General features: G+C 43.4%; 1 protein-coding gene and 1 pseudogene across 1 annotated transcript in view; both read right to left on the bottom strand.

The window, feature by feature from the left end:
* The window catches only part of LOC124552712 (acetylcholine receptor subunit alpha-like), a 699,835-nt gene that overhangs the window by 514,558 nt on the left and 170,642 nt on the right, over positions 1-14,635 (bottom strand). The window lies entirely within an intron of this gene.
* On the bottom strand, positions 8,082-8,199 carry LOC124552895 (annotated as a pseudogene).

The raw sequence follows: 14,635 nt of genomic DNA, 5'->3' as shown, positions 1-14,635 counted from the left end.
GTGGCAGAGGGTACTTTTTGTACCACTGGTGTTTTCTCATTTTTCTGTTCCACTTGCGAATGTTTCGCGGTAGGTACAGCAATGTATTGCTTGACTCAGGTGAAGAGAGAGTAACGATAGTCCTCAAATTCACAAAATGTCTCTCTTATAATCTCATCGAAGTGTTGAAATCGATTGAAAAATTTGAAACACGCAAGACTAAAAATAGAAAATGATTGTTTAAATAAAAAATCTGTACTATAACGCGTTTCTAAAACGAATTAACTGTAGTTTTGTTTATAAATAAATAAATCTGCCGCTACCAGTAACAATTTTGCTTTATTTTACTTTTCGCACTACGCGTTTCGAGAAATAATTCCCATTTGGAAGTGCGTTCTTTGTGTGTATTAAGCGATTTCAATTCGTGTTGTTAATGAGTGAGAGTCTGCTTCATTTCGTTGACTTTTACTGCACACATAACAAAAACGCGATCTTTTAGTTGGGTATCAATTCTTTTGGTGAAGTTAATGGCGAAATTTAGAAGAATTTGTACTTGCGGTTTTCTAATGGTCCATTTGTGCAGAGTCTCACACACACTAAACATCGCGCACAACTTGTTGTACACTTTTCACATCGAAAATATCTTACATAAACAAAACAGTTACAAAGATCTTCTTCCAGGTATTCCACAGAGATAACATTATAGGTCTTCCACAGATTGTGTTATGCTGGTGTAGAAATTTCGGCCTGTTTGTCCTAGGTAGAACATGGAGCTTTCCTGGCATGTTACCTCGTATATTCCAGGTACGCAGAGCACATTAGTTCATACACACACAACAAACACACTACATCAGCAATAGCAACACACATACATAATACAGGACACCCATTTGGTAAAATAGAGCAAAATGTCAAAGTACTCCACCGACTAAATAAAGGACATAAAATGGATTTGCTAGAAGAACTGGAGATATATTCACATTACAGAAAATATGAAGGTAAAATATTAAATGAAAAACTTGAAAGTGAATCAGTGAATTTCTTCAGATGTTTCGAGAATATACTTAAATACAAATAGTAAAACATAGAAATAAGAACAATTGTAAAATCAATATAAGTAATTTATGAGCCAAATTGTTAAGATAAATAACCTCTGTACAAAAGCATAACATAATCTGTGGAAGACCTGTAATGTTATCCCTGTGGAATACTTGTAAGAAGATCTTTGTAACTGTTTTGTTTATATAAGATATTTTCGATATGTAAAGTGTACAACATGTTGTGTGCGAGGTTTAGTGTGTGTGTGAGACTCAGCACAAATGGAACATAAGGAAACTAAGTACAAATTATTCTAAATTTCGCTACTAGCTTCACCAAAATAATCGATAGCCAACTAAAAAATCGCATGTTTCTCATATATTGCAGTAAAAGTCAACGAAATGACCGAGATGAAGCAGACTCTCACACATTGACAAAACCAATAAAAATGGCTTAATACACACAAAGAACGCACTTGAAAATGGGAATTATTTCTCGAAACGCATCGTGCGAAAAGTACGTGACTAGTAGCACAAGATTTATTTATCTATAAACAAATCTATTGTTTTTACAGTCGCAGGCTTTCAAAAACCATTTATAATGGATCAAATCAGACGGATTAACTACTGTAAAATAATTTTTCCTAGCTCTATACAGGCTCCCAGCCCATACAAATAGTCCTGAAAATTTATGTACGGTATGTGAGTTTTTACTAACTATGAAAATACTTGTAGAATTTAAAACGGAAAACAAGGGGTGAATGCATTACATAACTGATGCATGAAAAATCCACTTCCTTTCAATATTCGTTTCACATGTCTCACGTTTTCATTTCTACTTCTATTTTCATAGCTATAAAAAAATTCACAAGCGCAAATTTTCAGGTCTGTCTGTATGGGTTTAGAAATCTGTACAACGCTAAGAGATATAACGTTATACTTTGTCAGTTTTAGAAACGTGTTATACAAAAAGAGGTTTTTATTTAGCTAATTATCATCTCGTTATTTTGTTGATACGTCACACTACACCAGCAGTTACCGACTACGATACTGGTACAGCCAGTTGGAGCCCAACATTTTTTTTGTGATAGCAGTTATAGTAATAATTGTTTTTCGATACCAATTATTTATAACGGCTACAAGTACCTGGCAATTACCTGTTCTGTAATTGGCTGATGCAGAACAGGGCGAGCAGCCTCCGTACGGATTGCACAATTACGAGGTTGGTGTTTTTTTTTCCTTTTTTCTTTTTTTTCTTTCTTTTTTGTATTGCAGCCTAGGCGCTACAATAAAATGTTTTCAGTCGCCGACACATCCTTGCCATGGTAGAATCTATGGGTCACGGTAAGTTACCATTTACTATGCCGACACACGTTTCTTGGTTCCCCTAACCTTATCAGGCACCATCTTCTAACATACTGAGGGCAAAATCCACTGAAGCGCCAAACACACTGCTATAGGCATGCGTATGCAAATGCAGAGATAAGTAAACAGACAGAATACGGCGCTGCGGTCGGCAACGCCTGTATAAGACAACAAGTGTCTGGCGCAGTTGTTAGATCGGTTACTGCTGCTATAATGGCCGGTCATCAAGATTTCAGTGAGTTTGAACGTGGTATTATAGTCGGCCCACGAGCGATGGGACATAACATCTCCAAACGCAGCAATGAAGTGAGGATTTTCCCGTACGACCATTTCACGAGTGTACCGTCAATATCAGGAATACGGTAAAACATAAAAAACGGGGCCAACGACGACTGAACAGAATCGTTCAACGTGACAAAAGTTACCTTCCGCAAATGGTTCAGAGTTCAGTCCTGGGCCATCAGCAAGTGTCAGCGTGCGACCCATTCAACGAGACATCGTCGATATAGGCTTTCAGAGTCGAAGACCGCTGTTATTTTCTATATGGTTCAAATGGCTCTGTGCACTATGGGACTTAACTTCTGAGGTCATCAGTCCCCTATAACTTAGAGCTACTTAAACCTAACTAATCTAAGGACATCACATCCATCCATGCCCGGAGCAGGATTCGAACCAGCGACCGTAGCGGTCGCGCGGTTCCAGACTGTAGCACCTAGAACCGCTCGGCCACCCCGGCCGGCCTATTTTCTATATGCATAAATGATATGGCGGACAGAGCAAGCCGCAGTCAGTCTGCATGTGTTCGCTAATGGTGCTGTGGTGTTTGAAAAGTAGTTGTTGAGTGATCGTGGGAGGATACCAGATTACTTGGACAAAGTTTCTAGTTGGTGTGATGAATGGCAGCAGCACTAAATGTAGAGAAAACGTAATTTAAACCAGATGAGAAGGAAAAACAAACCTATAATGTTAGAGTACAGCAATAGTAGTATAGTAGTCACGAAGTTTAAGTATCTCGGCATAACGTTGCCGGGTGATATGAAATGGAGCGGACTTGTAAGGATTCGTATAGTGAAGGCGAATGATCAACTGCGGTTTATTGCTAGAATTTTAGAAATGAGTGGTTCATCTGTAAAGGAGACTGCATATAAAACTTTCCTGTCAGATTAAAACTGTGTGCCGGACCGAGACTCGGGACATTTGCCCTTCGTGGGCAAGTGCTCTACCAACTGAGCTACCCAAGCACGACACACGACCCGTCCTCACAGCTTTACTTCCGCCAGTACCTCGTCTCCTACCTTCCAAACTTCGCAGAAGCTCGCCTGCATACCTTGCAGAACTAGCACTCCTGGAAGAAAGGATATAGCGGAGACATGGCTTAGCCACAGCCTGGGGGATGTATCCATAATGAAATTTTCACTCTGCATCGGAGTGTGCGCTGATATGAAATATCGTGGCAGTCGTCCTTGGGTAGCTCAGTTGGTAGAGCACTTGCCCGCGAAAGGCAAAGGTCCCTAGTTCGAGTCTTGGTCCGGCACACAGTTGTAATCTGGCAGGAAGTTTCATATCAGCGCACACTCCGCTGCAGAGTGAAAATTTCACTCTGGAAACATCCCCTAGGCTGTGGCTAAGCCATGTCTCCGCAATATCCTTTCTTTCAGGTGTGCTAGATCTGCGAGGTATGCAGGAGAGCTTCTGCGAAGTTTGGAAGGTAGGAGACGAGGTACTGGATGAAGTAAAGCTGTGAGGACGGGGCGTGAGTCGTGCTTGCGTAGCTCAGTTGGTAGAGGACTCGCCCACGAAAGGCAAAGGTCCCGAGTTCGAGTCTCGGTCTGGCACACAATTTTAATCTGCCAGGAAAGTTTCATGTCAGCGCACACTCCGCTGCAGAGTGAAAATTTCAATCTGGAGACTGCATATAGGTCACAAATGCGAGCTATTGTTCACTACTGTTCGAATGTTTGGATCCACACTAGGCAAATTGAAGGAAGACATCGAAGCAATTCAGAGGCGGGTTTCTGAAAGTGTTACCAATAATATGTTCGAGTAACAAGCCGAGTATTACGGAGATGTTTCCGGAACTCAAATGGGAATCACTGTAGGGAAGGCGACATTGTTTTCGCGAAACACTACTGACAAAATTTAGAGAAATGAGGAACAAACCGCCTTCAATCACAAGTTGCGTTTAGAGTCCTGGAGGCTCCTCTCCTGGTGCTTTTTAGTGATTTACATCAGGTTTTTTAATTGTTTGCAAAAAATGGCTCTGAGCACTATGGGACTTAACTTCTCAGGTCATCAGTCCCCTAGAACTTAGAACTGCTTAAACCTAACTAACCTAAGGACACCACACACATCCATGCCCGAGGCAGGATTCGAACCTGCGACCGTAGCAGTCCCGCGGTTCCGAACTGTAGCGCCTAGAACCGCATGGCCACCGCGGCCGGCAGTTGTTTGCAGTTTAACATTGTATGATGTCTGCCTCTGTTGTGCAGTTGGTATACACACTACACATCTTTAATTTTGCAGTATATACTGCGATATATACATGTATATATCCCAGTATATACTAAAAAATTAAAGATGTGTATTGTATATACCAACTGCACAACAGAATCATACATCATACAATGTTAAACTGCAAACAACTAAAAAACCTGATGTAAATCACTAAAAAGCACCTGAAGATGAGCCTCCAGGACTCGAAATGCATAAATAAACGCAACTTGTGACTGAAGGCGGTTTGTTCCTCATTTTACGAAAGTAAAACAGTCGGGGACGAAACACTGAAAAACAATGGATAAAATTAAAATTTAGTGAACTGGCATTTGAGACTGACTGCAGAGGGAGTCTATTGCCGCCAATGTACACGTCGCGTAAGTACCACGAAGATAAGATTAGAGAGAGATGAGGGTACGTACCGATGCAGATAGACAGTCGCTCTATTTGCGAGTGGAACAGGAAACTAAATGAGTGGTAAAGGTAAGAGGTACCCTTCGCTACGCGGAGTGTTGTGTCTGCAGAGTGATGTGTCGTCCGAACAAGACACAGACAGAGCAAAAACACCACAGGCGCAAAAATGTCAGTTGGTGCCAGTTTGAGAGAGATTCGCCATTTGCGCGAGTTCCACAAGAACCCCGAGCGGCGCTGAGGATGGAGATATCGACTTCGCCTCGGCCAATTGTCGGCCGAGTACAATCGGCCAATGACAGGACGACAACAGACAGCAGTCTACTCAGAAACAAAAGAGCAGCTCTCACCCACCTGCTTACAGATCATCGTCCGTCATTTAGTGAACTCTTAGAAGTGAACAGACAGTAGTTATAAATTGCCTTTGCTGTGTACTGTCAAGTCTACCTACGATTATTTGCATTTAGCCGTTGAGGGGTCTATTTTATTTTATATTACAAGTAGTGTTGCAGACATCTTATTCGTCAGGACACAAATATAAGTAAAACCTTCAACACATTTGTGTGACTTTCTTACTCGGAGTAGTGAAGCAACTTAAATCGCTTAATAAAAGCAAGTCTTCTGGTCCAGACTGTATACCAGTTAGGTTCCTTTCGGAGTATGCTGATGCATTAGCTCCATACTTAATCATATACAACCGTTCGCTCGACGAAAGACCCGTACCCAAAGACTGGAAAGTTGCACAGATCACACCAATATTCAAGAAAGGTAGTAGGAGTAACCCACTAAATTACAGCCCCATATCGTTAACGTCGATATGCAGCAGGATTTTAGACCATATATTGTGTTCGAACTTTGTGAATTACCTCGAAGAAAACGGTCTATTGACACACAGTCAACATAGATTTAGAAAACATCGTTCCCGCGAAACACAACTAGCTCTTTATTCACATGAAGTGTTGAGTGCTATTGACAAGGGATTTCAGATCAAGCTCTTTATTCATATGAAGTGTTAAGTGCTATTGACAAGGGATTTCAGACCGATTCCGCATTTCTTGGTTTCAGGAAAGCTTTTGACACAGTACCACACAAGCGGCTCGTCGTGAAACTGCGTGCTTATGGAATATCGTGTGATTTCCTGTCAGAGAGGTCACAGTTCGTAGTAATTGACGGAAAGTCATCGAGTAAAACAGAAGTGATTTCTGGCGATCCCCAAGGTATGTTATAGACCCTTTACTGTTCCTTATCTATGTAAACGATGTGGGAGACAATCTGAGCAGCTGTTTTCAGTTGTTTGCAGATGACGCTGTCGTTTATCGACTAATAAAGTTATCAGAAGATCAAAACAAACTGCAAAAGGAACTCAAACTTCGATTAGGCGATAAATCAGTCTAATCTAAAAGCCGTAAATTGAACTAAATATCTAGGCGTTACAATTACGAACAACAATTGGAAGGAACATGTGTCATCGCCAGACACCACACTTGCTAGGTGGCAGCCTTTAAATCGGCCGCGGTCCGTTAGTATACGTCGGACCCGCGTGTCGCCACTATCAGTGATTGCAGACCGAGCGCCGCCACACGGCAGGTCTAGTCTAGAGAGACTCCCTAGCACTCGCCCCAGTTGTACAGCCGACTTTGCTAGCGATGGTTCACTGTCTACATACGCTCTCATTTGCCGAGACGACAGTTTAGCATAGCCTTCAGCTACGTCATCTGCTAAGACCTAGCAAGGCGCCATATTCAGTTACTATTCTGAACAGATAATATTGTGAATCGTGTACCGTCAAGAACGACGTTCATCCTTAATGGATTAAAGTTAAGTATGAAACTAATTACGTCCGCTTTCTGAATTCTAATTCCTTGTCGTGTTCCAGACCTCACGTCAGTATAGTTCCTCCCTCCTCACGCCAGCCTGCGTGCATTTCGGCCTCCTCTAGTGACACGGTGTTGGCTCTTCAGGCAACACAACAGAACACATAGAAAATGTTGTGGGGAACGCTAACCAAAGACTGCGTTTTATTGGCAGGACACTGAGGAAATTTAAGACCTACTAAGGAGACTGCCTACACTACACTTGTCCGTCCTCTTTTAGAATACTGCTGCGCGGTGTGGGATCCTTACTAGATAGAACTGACGGAGTACATCGAAAAAGTTCAAAGAAGGACAGCACGTTTTGTTTTATCGCGAAATATGGGAGAGAGCGTCACAGAAATGATACAGGATATGGGCTGGAAATCATTAAAAGAAAGGCATTTTTCGTTGTGGAGGAATCTTCTCACTAAATTCCAATCACCAATCTTCTCCTCCGAATGCGAAAATATTTTGTCGACACCGACCTACATAGGGGGAACGATCACCACGATAAAATAAGGGAAATCAGAGCTCGTGCGGAAATATATAGGTGTTCACTCTTTCCGTGCGCTATACGAGATTGGAATAGTAGAGAATTGTGAAGGTGGTTCGATGAACCCTCTGCCAGGCACTGGAATGTGATTTGCAGAGTATCCATGTAGATGTAGATGTTGGAGTCTTGTAGAACCTTCGTTTTCCTATTCTGTTACCCGACTCTGGGGCATAGCTGTGTAACAGTAAAGTCACTCCGTCGTCAGGCCACGAGTGTTCTACCGGGACCATCCGACCGCCGTGTCATCCTCAGTGGAGGATGCGGATTGGAGGGACGTGGGGTCAGCACACCGCTCTCCCAGTCGTAAGATGCTATTCTTGACCGAAGCCGCTACTATTCGGTCGAGTAGCTCCACAATTGGCATCACGAGGTTGCGTGCACCCCGAAAAATGGCAACAGCGCATGGCGGCCTGGATGGTCACCCATCCAAGTGCCGACCACGCCCGAAAGCGCTTAACTTCGGCGATCTCACGGGAACCGGTGTATCCACTGCGGCAAGGCCGTTGCCCCTGTGTAACAGTGGCAGCGAGAAATTGTCTTAACGGTGTACTGCACCAGAAACCGTTTCATCAACTCAACTCGGCCTACCGTAACAGTGACAAGTCGGCCTCCACAGTAGTAGTGACAATGCCTTTCTACATCTGGCGATGAGGGTTTACAGAACAGGGTATTCATGTAGATACAGAAGTTTGACAGAGCGCATGCGACTCGTGCACACGGCTGGTAACTTTATCAATGTGATACACGCAGCTTGAGAACAAAGACATTCGCCAGTGCTGTCACGATCAAGAGTCCGAATCGAAATCAGTAAGAGAGCAGACTAAAAAAGCCGGTATTCAAGCACCGAGAATAATATAAAACTGACGTGGGGGCTTTACAGATTCAATGAAGGAAAGGTGGCTTCCGAAACTCTTATTCGACAGATTATCGAGTACTGTTTATTTGTCTGGGACCCTAACTATGTTGAATGAATGGAAATGGTAAGACCATTCGAAGACTGGCGCCTTTCCTTCACGGAAACTTGCTCAAGAAATTCCAGTGGCAGGTGCTACAAGAAATGCACTGCACATCACGGAGAGGTTTACTGTTGAAATACGGGGAAAGTGCCTAGCAGATGTTACTTATTTCCACATACGTCTCGCGTAATGACCACAACAAGAAAAAAAAGAAATTATAGCTTATACGAAACCTTGTCGGCAGTTGTTCTTCAAATACATCTTGAATTACTGAGGAGAGTGGGGTAATGGGGAGGGGAGCGGAGAGAGGGGAGGGGCGAAAAATAGTGATCGCAGAGGTACCCCTCCGTTACACTCGCGCAGCGTGACTGTATATACGATGGTTGGAACATTAATAGTGGCAATTATTTATTTACAGCTCGTTCAAAATAGATACGTGTTTCAAAGTTTTAATGACCTTCGAAGCAGTCACCAGCATTGTGTATAACTCGTTGCCGGCGATGAGGAAGTCGTAGGATAGTATCAGCAGTGCGATTTCATTTTCGAAACACAACCTACGACCAGCTTAGAGACAGAAGTGATGACAGTTTCTGCGGGACCAGACCATCATTTTGCAGGTCAATGCTCAAGCACGTACAGTGCAAGCTGTTACTGATTTGTTTGACTGATGGGGTTGCTAAGGCTATACCACCTACTGCACTGCCCTGACTTAAGCCCTCGTGAGTTCAACTCGATTCCTAAACTGAAGGAAACACTTCACGGCATTCGCTTCAGACCTGCTACAAATTCGTCGGGCAATAGACCGCGCTGCTCGAACTGCCAACACAACTGGCACTGCTAAGAATATCCTATGACTTCCACATCGCTAGCAGCGGGCTATACAGAATGCTGGTGACTACTTTGAAGGTCAGTAAAACTTTGAAACACGTATCTATTTTGTACGATCTGTAAATAAATAGTTGCCACTATTAAAGTTCCAACCCTCGTATATGCATATACACTCACGCTCATAAATTAAGGATACTTGCAGAATGTGGTGCCACACAACTTGGCACTACACAAAACTGGCGCTAACATCATAGGCACATAGCGAACACACACGACACAGAACAGCAAGTCCACAGTATTGGTGATAAGTTGAGAAAACCGTCCTGAAACACATGTGCCATAAAACGCCACTGTTTCCTGTGCGTGTACCCCGACATCAGTGTGGAGTATGATCACCATGCACACGTACACAGGCCGCACAACGGGTTGGCATACTCTGAATCAGGTGGTCGAGCAGCTGCTGGGGTATAGCCTCCCATTCTTGCACCAGTGCCTGTCGGAGCTCCTGAAGTGTCGTAGGGGTTTGAAGACGAGCAGTGATACGTCGACCGAGAGCATCCCAGACGTGCTCGATGGGGTTTAGGTCTGGAGAACAGGCACGCCATTCCATTCGCCCGATATCTTCTGTTTCAAGGTACTCGTCCACGATGGCAGCTCAGTGGGGCCATGTGTTGTCATCCATCAGGGAAGATGGGACCCACTGCACCTCTGAAAAGGTGGTCATACTGGTGCAAAATGACGTCCCGATACACCTGACCTGTTGCAGTTCCTCTGTCGAAGACATGTACGGCTGAACGTGCACCAATCATCATCCCACCCCATACTATCAAACCACGACCACCATACAGGTCCCTTTCAAAGACTTTAAGGGGTTGGTATCTGGTTCCTGGTTTACGCCAGATGAAAACCAGGCGAGAATCACTGTTCAGACTATACCTGGACTCGTCCCTGAACATAGCCTAGGACCACTGTTCCAATGACCATGTACTATGTTCTTGACACCAGGCTTTATGGGCTCTCCTGTGACCAGGGATCAGTGGAATGCACCTTGCAGGTCTCCGGGCTAATAAACCATGTCTGTTCAGTCATCTGTGTGTCTGGAGACAACTGTTCCAGTGGGTGCGGTAAGCTGCCGAGCAAGGCTACCTGCTGTAATCCGTGGTCGTCTGCGGGCACTGATGGTGAGATGTTCTTGTGGTGTTATACACTGTGTACGTCCCGTACCGTAGCGCCTAGACACGTTTCCTGTCTGCTGGAATCGTAGCCATAATCTTGAGATAACACTTTGTGGCACGCGGAGGGCCCGTGCTACGACCCACTGTATTTGACCAGCCTCCAGTCGACCTAGTATTCTACCCCTCATAATGTCATCAATATGTGTTCTTTGAGCCATTTTCAACACACAGTCACCATTATCACGTCAGAAAACATCTGCGCACTTACTCGCTGCACCGTACTCTGACATGCACCAACACACCTCTGCGTCTGTGGACTGCTGCCAGCGCCACCGTGCGACGACAGCAGGTGATATGCACCGCATGGTCATACCCCGAGGTGATTTAAACCCGCAAACCGCCCACCACAGCGTTGTGTGACCATGTATCAGCACTATCCTTAATTTATGAATATGAGTGTAGATGTAGATGTAAATGTAAATTACCGTCTGGCTATCCAGTTTAGTTTTTTTATGATTGCCCTAAATCGTTTAACGCAGATGCTAGGGTGGTTTCCACGTAATTGCAAGCCGTCGTCCTTCACACTGTATCATCGCGAGCTTGTGGTCCAGCTCTAAGAACCTCGTCGTAGACGGGACATTATACGCTAATCCTCCTCTTGGTTGGAGAGAGGACGGTCCAACCGCCTTGCACAGCTGTTTTGAGAGGCAAATTTCGCTTAGCTCCAACTCCTCCCCATCTACATCTCCACCCACATCTACAATTAGAGCATAGCGTATACAGTCGCCACATTCGCTACTCTGAAGGTCGTTACACTCTGACATTTGAAACGATCTGACTCCCCTAGCGGCGAGAAAGTCAGCCACAATTTTGATGTTTGTTTTTAACTGCTTTTTTTACTTCATTTATGAAATAGCTATTACCAGTAATCTCCACACACTCGATTCTTTAATGAATCGAGCTCCGATGCATAAAACTGCTTCAAACATTTGATTACTTTACAAACTAATTAATTCGTTAAATACTCGACGTTGAGAAGTGAATCCTTTACAGTTGTAAATTCAAAGCCCTGATTATGTTGCTTTTATTAGTTTGGGGTTACTCAGCCATGAATAACGGAACTTGCACGTAATTTCCAGAAAACTTAGATTTTTTTTACCCATCCCAATGTAATGACGTCATACAGGGTGACAGTTATTGAACAAATTAGTTAGTACCTACGGGGTGCACACAGTTATTCAAGATGTAAGCGTCACTACAGATATTCGGATTTAGGTATGACATGTTCGATATGCCTTGCCATCATTGACGATGATGTGGCGCAGACGAATAGCGAAATTCTACACGACCTACTGAAGTACCGGAACATCGATGCAGAATGGCTGTTTTCAGCTCAGCAATGGTAACTGCTGTGCACCTTGCCTTTAATACAGCCCTACAGAAAGGAGTCTCATGTCTTCAGATCCGGAGAATATGGCGGCCATTCTATGCCCATGCCAATGGCCTCTGCGTACCCCGCAGCCAGAATGTGTTCCCCAAAGTGCTCTTCCAGGACAGCAAACACTCTCCTGCTTCGATGGGGTCGAGCTCCGTCTTGCATGAACCACACATTGTCGAAATAAGGGTCACTTCGTATAACGGTAGTTACCGTGCCATCATGGAATATCGCACCGATTATTCTGTGACTGTACATTCCACATCACACAGACAGCCGTTGGGGGTGAAGAGACGTCTCGATCGCGAAATGCTGATTTGAAGTCCCCCAAATGCGCCAATTTTTCTTACTGACCCCATCCAAATGAAAGTGGTCTTCGTCGCTAAATCAAACCATGCATGTGCGTACTAATTCCCATAATGCCCCGCCACCAATCGTGCAGTTTGAACTCGCTAACGGTAGCCGTTCAGAAGTTACGACGGTTTTATTTCTTATAATTCAATAATTGTCTCACTGTATCTCCCTAACTGTCTCTCGTGCGATGATATAATTTTGTATATATAAGGGAACTCGGGCCGGAACGGGATACTTAATGTTTAACAATTTCTATAAAATAAGGGAACACAAGGAAACACTTCTTAAAGTGAAATGATAAAAAAACACCTTGTAGTGTAACCTAATGTACCTTATTTTAAAATCACTTAAAATAGTACATTTTGCATCTTTTATAATTTTTCAAAAAAGTCTTGCAGATTTCCCGTTCCGCCCCACCCACGGGGCAGAATGGGATAAGGGTATTTTTGTTAAATTATTGCATAAACGTTGAATTTGAATTACGAATATCGTATTAAACTATGACAAAATGTTGTATAACAGGCAATTCAGACTAAGGAATTTGTAATTTAAATAATTAAAAAGTCGTTCTTCAAAATAAGAAAATATTTTAATGTCATTCTGAAAAATGTATAATGCTTAATAACCACCAAACCACTAACTACTAGTCTTTTCGACAATAGTCCCAAACCAGTCTTTCCTCTTCATCTTCACTGTCTATGCCAGCACATGAATTGTGTGCCCACTCTGGCATGCGACCCAGCCCTCATTAGAAATGGACTAGAAGTCCCCACAGTAGAGACACTCAGCATCCTCTCTCTCTCTCTCTCTCTCTCTCTCTCTCTCTCTCTCTCTCTCTCTCTCTCTGAATTTCTCTTCTCCATCATCCTCTTCCTTTTATTTTACTTAAGGTCTTTGATGTCCTCTGTTTTGGTTTTTTTGGGTGTACTGTTTGATATTTTTGCCTTAAGTAGCATTGCACCTGACGCCTCTGACCTGACACTGTTCATATTTGTGCACCCTCCTCCTTTCTGTAGGCCTACTTTACGTGCGACAGCATTCTGCAGCTCCTTCTTATAAGGAGAATCTGTTAATACGATGGTCTTTCCTTTTCGTCTTGTAGTCCGCCGAGTATTTTGACAGATTAGTGGGATTGGAATGACAGCCTCGGGCGATATCTGTAAAGCTGAGTTGTTTGGCAAACATAGCTGGTTAGGAGAGTCTGGCATCCATGAACATCCAGGCTGGGTTTGCTTTCTACTTGCATCAAAATATGACGTGGCAGAACGGGACACTATCCCATTCTACCGCGTCCCGTTCCGCCCCAAAAGCACTTTTGAGGTTAACAACTTTTACGGAGTGTAATAACTGACGTATTTAAACGCATTAAATAACTAAAGTATAACAAATGCCATGCAATTTAAGGGAATGTGTCATTTTAGGGTATACAATTAACAATTAACAGTTTACCTGGCGTTGAAATTCACCAAACGTTAGAACAACGCAAGCGGTCAAGCGGTAACGTGACGGACAACAATTCACTTAGATCTCGCACTTCAAACGAAATCGAAATGGCTACCGTGACTTCTCTTCCATTCGGAGAAATAGTTACATGTCCATAGAACAGGTTGCAACACTGTCCAGTCTAGAAAAGAGCACTTTCCCATTGTGCCCCGCTATCCCTTTCTGCCCCGAGCACTCACTGACCAGCAATATCTCGTTTCTCTTTGGCTTCCACTGCCACTGTCTTCATCTCCCTTTCTTTCTCTTCCACTGCCACTGCCACTGCCACTTTCGGTCTCCCACCATCACTGTCTCCTATCTCTTTCTCTCCCACTGGCCTGTCTCCTCTCCCTTCTACCGTATCTCTCTCTCTCTCTCTCTCTCTCTCTCTCTCTCTGCCAATCTCTTTCAGCACCAAAAAGCTTAGCAGTGTTCATATTAATGAATCTGTCTTGTAACTACTCAATCATCGTGTCCGAAATCTTACAGTAGATTAACGGAAAGTTGGTTTCCAAATTGACTGGAGTATCATGTATAGGACGTTTAGTTACTGGTTAATCCGTCTGCTAGCCATGAATGACTCTTTTCCATATTTGTTCAAATCTGTAACATTTAGCTTTCATTATCTCTTGGATTTTCTTTTTTTTTTTTTTTTTTGTTACACATTACCTCTGGCTTGAACATCAGATAAGACGTCATTAAGAAGGAAAATAT

The sequence above is a fragment of the Schistocerca americana genome, chromosome 10 (genome assembly GCF_021461395.2).
Source record: "Schistocerca americana isolate TAMUIC-IGC-003095 chromosome 10, iqSchAmer2.1, whole genome shotgun sequence".
Taxonomy (NCBI): Eukaryota; Metazoa; Arthropoda; class Insecta; order Orthoptera; family Acrididae; genus Schistocerca; species Schistocerca americana.
This window is presented reverse-complemented; position numbering and strand designations above follow the sequence as displayed.